Source organism: Octodon degus, unplaced genomic scaffold (genome assembly GCF_000260255.1).
Source record: "Octodon degus isolate 3935 unplaced genomic scaffold, OctDeg1.0 scaffold00002, whole genome shotgun sequence".
NCBI lineage: Eukaryota > Metazoa > Chordata > Mammalia > Rodentia > Octodontidae > Octodon > Octodon degus.
The window spans coordinates 28,125,712-28,132,025 of NW_004524578.1; the positions used below are offsets into that span (position 1 = coordinate 28,125,712).

Consider the following 6,314-nt stretch of genomic DNA (forward strand, 5'->3'; position numbering starts at 1 on the left):
CTTTGTCAGTGTCAGCCACGAGGATAAGTCACGGCCATTGCTTGACCAATTTGCTCTCTGTGAAAGCCTGACAGAATGTTTTTTTCCTCCTTGTGACTCTCCCCAGGCACACTATACATCATCGATCACATTCCTCTGTGGCTCCATAATCTTCTTGATCAGAAAATCCGGAGCACAACTGAATTACATGTTGTTACAGTACAGGTTCTCCTGTGTCCCGAGTCTTCACTGACCTTGAAAGGCTAGGGTCAAAATGCTGGCTGACCTGGCAGCCCTTCCTTTTCTCCAATTTTGATCTGCTAACTTAGGTTGTTAACCCTCCAGAAGTGAAGCTTATTACGAACCTGCAATATATGCATTTTGGGTTACCCTATCTGTCTAAATATCAAACATCTTTGGCATATCATGGAACAGGTGTTTTCCATCAAATATTGGTATGTTGAACTATAAGTCCTTACAGAATATGAAGGAAAAATAATTTTATAAAAGTAGAAATAAGCATTTACATATTTTTACAAAAAAATTTAGAAATCTAACCATATACAGACTTGTAACAGGACAGACCTGTGACATTTTTTTTTATTCTTGTCTTTTTTTTTTTTTCATTTATTACCCTAAAAACAAAACAAAACAAAACTTTACTTGAGAGACATTATGGCAATAAATGGTATGTCATGACAAGAAGTACATATTTAGAAGACCAGGATGGATGCCTCTATATGACGCGAAGTGTGTGATCTCCCAGGGCAGTGCTTCTTGATGTGGGTGGGGCGAAACCCTAAGATTCAATTTATTAGAAATGTTAATTTTTTAAAAATTGTGTTTATATTTCTATGGTTTCAGGGATCCAAACTAGGCCCTCAGGTATGCTAGCCAAGTGGAGTATCACTGAGCCACACCTAAAACTATTCAAATTTTGATATAGAATCTTGCTGATTTGCCCCAGGGTGTGCTCAAATTTAGCATCTTCCCATCTCAGCCTGAGTTATTGTAAAAGTCAAACTTGGAAGAGGATCGTTATTTATTGCTCCATCAGAATAAACTAAAAAACAAAACAAGACTTTAAAAAAAAACCCCAGGACTGTCCTCTGCAGCCCAGGGTAGCCTGCGGGCTGTGGGCAGGGTGGCCCGCCTGGTTCACAGGGATTTGGGTTTGCTCCCTTCTGCCTGCAGCTCGACGCAGGCGCCACCTACACCTTGTGGTCGAGCTCCACGTTCAACTTGGTGTACATCTCATAGATGACATCGATCTTCTCCAGGCACTCCTCCTCCCTTGTATTCTGTCCCTCCGTGAGCGCTTTCAGGAAGTCGGATTTGTAGGGGCTGCATGGGAGATCGGCATAAACCAGCCATTGTACTTCCTGAAGGCCAGGTCATAGGCCTTGGGGACATTGACTGGGTTAAGGTTAGGATGGTTCTCTTCCAGCCCGCTGTCACATATGCTCTGGAGGAAGATCCAGATGAAGCACAGGCCCCCTTTCAGCCACATCAGCGCCAGCGTGGTCCCCACTTTGGGCCACTCTGTTCTGTACATTTCCTTCTTCACCTCTAGGATGTTCTGCAGGGTTTGAACTTGGCTGGTTTGGTGTCACACGTGGGCTTTGATTTTTGTGATGTTGCCACTTATGTCTACCTTGATGGGCATGAGCACTGGGGACCCCAGGTAATGCAAGGAGGTGAGCAGATGGGATACTGCCTCCAGAAAGGGCCTGGTCTCACTCTGCTTGTCCCCGAGTAGCAGTTTCAGCAGGTACTCCACTAGAAGCACCATTTAAGGGTCAAGGCTCGGGGAGATGCCCTAGCCCAGCCCATGGGTATGTCTCCCTTTCTGGTTGCCACCATCAGTGCTCAGCCTGTCACTGCCACCTCCGTAGGCTCTGGGGATGGCAGCATCACACTGGCTTTTTCTTTCTTTCTTTCTTTCTTTCTTTCTTTCTTTCTTTCTTTCTTTCTTTCTTTCCTTCTTTCTTTTTACACTGGCTTTTTCTTACATAGGATCTAGTTGAATTGTTACTGGGAAATGATCACCTATTGATCCTAGCAATATAAATAGGCTTGTGACAATTCCTAATCTAAGTGTGTAAAGGTAAAACTCAAGCTTCTTAGCAGAGTCTAAGAAAAAAACAATAGAGAATATGTGAGATGTTAGATGGTTGTCTTACTCAGTTTTGTTACCTTTGGAGGGTTTTTATCACATCTCATAGTAAATTTAGGAATGACAGAAAAGTTAGTTATGGGTCAAATCAAGGGGTCATTAAGGCTATGAACTGAGAGGCTTTTTTTTTTTTCTCTCTCTTTTTTTTTTGCGGGAACCGTGGATTGAACTCAGGCCCTTGTGCTTGCCAGGGAAGTGCTTATTCCACTGAGTCATCTCCCCAGCCCCATGAGAGGCATTTTGGATAACACATTCCAATTGCCCACAACTTAAAGAAGAACTTTTATTTTGGCTGTTTTCAGAGGATTAAGCCCATGGATCCTCCATGGAAGAACAGCATGGCGGAGGAAAGCTACTGTCCCATGGAAGCTAGGAAGCAAAGAGAAGAGAGGAGATGTGGATAAGACCATTCAGGCCACACCTTCTGTGACCTCCCCTCTCCAACCAGGTCCCAGGTCCCATCACCTAACAGCATCTTTAGTTATGAACTTATCAGCAGATTAATGCACTGCTAAATATACCACCCCATGATACAATCACCTTTTCCCCCCTTCTTTCTTTTTTTTATACCAGGGATCAAACTCAGGACCTTGTACTTGTAAGGCAGGCGCTTATGTCACTGAACTATCTCCCTGGTCCCCAATCATTACCTTTTCAAGTCCCACTTCTGACACAAGACTTTTGGGAGACATTTTAGATAAAAACTGTAACACCTGCAGTTAAAATTTCTGCCTAGCTAAAATGTGAGGGCTACTTGGCTGTGGTGGTGCATACCTATAACCCCAGCACTCTGAGACAGGAGGAGTATCACAAGTTAGAGACTAACCTGTGCTACAAAGTGAGCTCAAGGCCAGCCTGAACTGCATAGTGAGAGCCTGTCTCCAAAAGACAAAACAAAACATATATTAAGTAAAATTTAAGAGTTATCTTTTCATGGACTCAGATCAACAATTTCTGACATTGCCAATCAAGCGGAAGACCCAATACTATTATGGGCTACTGGACTCTTTTAGAATATTTTGCTGAGCTTACACACCTATAATATTCAAATAACGGAACTTAACAAAAAAAGGGTATACAGATGAATGTCCATTTTGTGTCTGTGTATTCAAAATGGTTAGGATAGATATATACTTACATTCTCTTAATGAATAGAGGGATTTGTTCTAATAGTGTTTGTAACTAGGATATCATGTCCGCATCTTGTACAGCAATTAACCACTAGGAAGAATGTATGCAATGTGTTAATTATTCAAACTGTCCTACCAATTTGATTTGAAACTGTCTCACTGCTATTTGTTTATCAATAAAATTATGGGGGAAAAAAGAGTTATCTTTTCATGCAATAGAAGGGTTGAGAAAACAATAAAAACAGTAATCACACCTGTTAGAGGAATGACAGAGTGTAGCTAATAAGAGATAATTGCATCAATAATGTCATCTTGAAGAGAAATCTGAAGTGTGTACCTTCATAGTCTTTGGCAGCTCTGAAGTCAGGCTGTGGTGGGGCAAGCTTGACTTGGGTGTGATGATCCAAGTTTTAATTCCCATAATTAACAAACAAGTAGGCAGTCAGCACACCATCATAAGTCCCTTAAACCTGACACCACATTGGGTCCTCAGGTTTTTGTTTTATACCCAAGCCTTGAGGAAGACTCAGTTTCCAGCCTTAAAAGTGACAGAGACACAGAGCTACCTATGGGGAACAACAATCTGCTTAATGCAAATTTACAAGTATAAATTAGAACCTTGTTTAAGGTTTCTAAGTACACAGTATTGTGATTTTTTTCTTCCTAGAGGGGGGGTCTCCTCAGCATGGGGATACCTGGAATGGTCTCCCATTCATTAATTCATATGGGCTCACCTGGTGTTTGCTCCTAGGTGATAAGACTTTAGATACTTACTGAAGCTGTTTAGTCATAAAATCAGTCCCATTGTCACTTTGTATAGACACAGCCAGTCCTTATCCAGGAATAATTATTTCAATATGTCTTTAGTTATTTCAGAGGACTTTTCTGTTCTGGAGGGATAAGTTTCAACTTACCCACTAAAGATGTATATGGAAATTGCATTATGGCAGTTTATTTGTCAATCTTCACAAGAGTTTCACCCTCAATGTTGAATTCTTCCAAGTCTTTGGATTATTTCAGCACAGATTATATGTAGTTGAGGAATGTGTAGACAAGTCTTTGTAGGCCATGGTCTATCAGATACCTCTGGACCCATTGAAAGGTAGCAGAGTACATGGTAGGTACAGGGGTAGAGTTCAGAGTTCCTTTCATAGAGCCTCTGGATTGAGGATGATGCACTAGCATTGCATTTCTGATAAAAATGTTGTTGGGGGAATGTTCTAGGGAAGAAATCTCATCCTATTCTTTTCTGTTTTTAAGGGTTGGCTTTTTTTTTTTTTTTTTTTTTTTTTTTTTTTTTTTTTTAGAACCGGGGATTGAACTCAGGCCCTTGCGCTTGCTGGGGAAGCACTTATTTTATTGAGCCATCTCCCCGGCCCCTGTTTTTAAGTGTTAAGAGTATTTTGGGGGTATAAGACTACAAACTGATTTGTGAGACCAGTGAAATCAAAAGAGCTTGAAAGGTCATGGTTCTTATGGTCTTTCTTGCAGCTTAGCCAATTTGTTTCATTTCATTGCTTTCTTTGGCTCTCTTTAACAGTTTATAACAATCAGTCTATGACCTCAGCACTAGGGAGGCTGAGGCAGAAAGATTGCCATGAATTCAAGGCCAGCATAGGCTACATAGTAAGGTCAAGGCATGCCTGAACTACATAGGAAGACCTTGTCTCAAAAACAAAGTGCAATACTGTTCAGATATTAAATTTATTGGCTGCTAGGGTAAAGTCTTCAAGAAAGCCTTTATCTGTCAAAAGACTTAAATAGTTGAATTTCCAAGGCATGGTGACATTTTCTCCCTAACTGGAAGGAAACTGTCAAAAATGGTATTATCTTATTAGATCTTGTTTTAAAAACAATGGCAAGGGCTGGGGAGATAACTCAGTGGTCTAAGAGCCTGCCTGGCAAGTGCAAGGACTTGTGTTTGATCCCTGGTACTGCATGTTGTGCCCACCCCAACATGGAGTGTGGTGGTGTACACCTGTGATCCCAGTGCTGGGGAGGCTGAGACAGGAGGATCACTGCGAGTCCAAGCTGTGTAGAGAGATTCTGTACCAAATAAATAAATAGTAAAAATGATGGCAGGAGTGGCTGTATTGCTTCTGGTCTCTTCCTCTGTGTCCCTTCTTTATTTTTTTGATATCAGGAATCAAACTTGGGACCTTGTGCTTGCCAAGCAGGTGCTTGTGCCACTGAGCTATATCATCGGCCCTGTGTCCCTTTTTGTAAGAAAACTAGAACCCTTACCTTGGACTTGCCATCCAGATGAAGGAAAAGCTTCTTAACCATTCCAGCTTTGGGTCTCCTGTTTCTTTTGGTACACTTGATGGTGCTCCAAAAATTCTGAAGAATCCCCCTGAGGTTTTTCAGCCTCCTCTATATTGTCATTTAAAATGTACGGGAGGCTAAACAAAATTAATACTCTATATACTCATCTTTGAAATCCCATTAGTAGGCTTCTCCTATAATTTTTGAGATGGGGCAATCCAGGATCATTTGGGTCACAATTTGGTTCTATTTTAAGGGTAGTTCCACTGGCCAGTGGTCTAGCAGTACTCATTGGTCACACTAGATGGAGCCATTGAGACGGAGCATAATCACAGGAGCCAAGGATCAGTCCAAGTAGGAGCACAGTTAGCAACAAAGGAGGCAAATCTCTCATGTGGGATGGATTTTCCTGGTACAAAGAACCACTGGGTTTTTTCCAATTAAATCAAAAGCAGAGAATATGATAATGTACCCAAATTATTCTAACTGGTTGTCTGTTTCCAGACAATACTAAACAACTGATTGCTCTGCCTGAGCATTAAGAGGACTCTTGCTAAATCGGGTACTCAGGCACAGGAAAGGGATACCATTTTAGGCAACCCTCCCTGCCAAAGGTTTTTTGCCTCCTGTTGGCCCACATAAAGAGGCAGAGCGACTGTGGCTACTAGTTGAAGAGCTAGTGGTGATGGGGCCATTGCTGGAGAGAGCCCTTACAATTTTTTTTTCCCATTGTGTAGGGCAAGAACAGGATAAGATTTTTTTTT

General features: G+C 41.6%; 1 pseudogene; it reads right to left on the bottom strand.

Moving 5' to 3' along the window:
- Positions 1–1,190: 1,190 nt before the first annotated feature.
- On the bottom strand, positions 1,191–1,771 carry LOC101572576 (annotated as a pseudogene).
- Between the last annotated feature and the right edge of the window lie 4,543 nt (positions 1,772–6,314).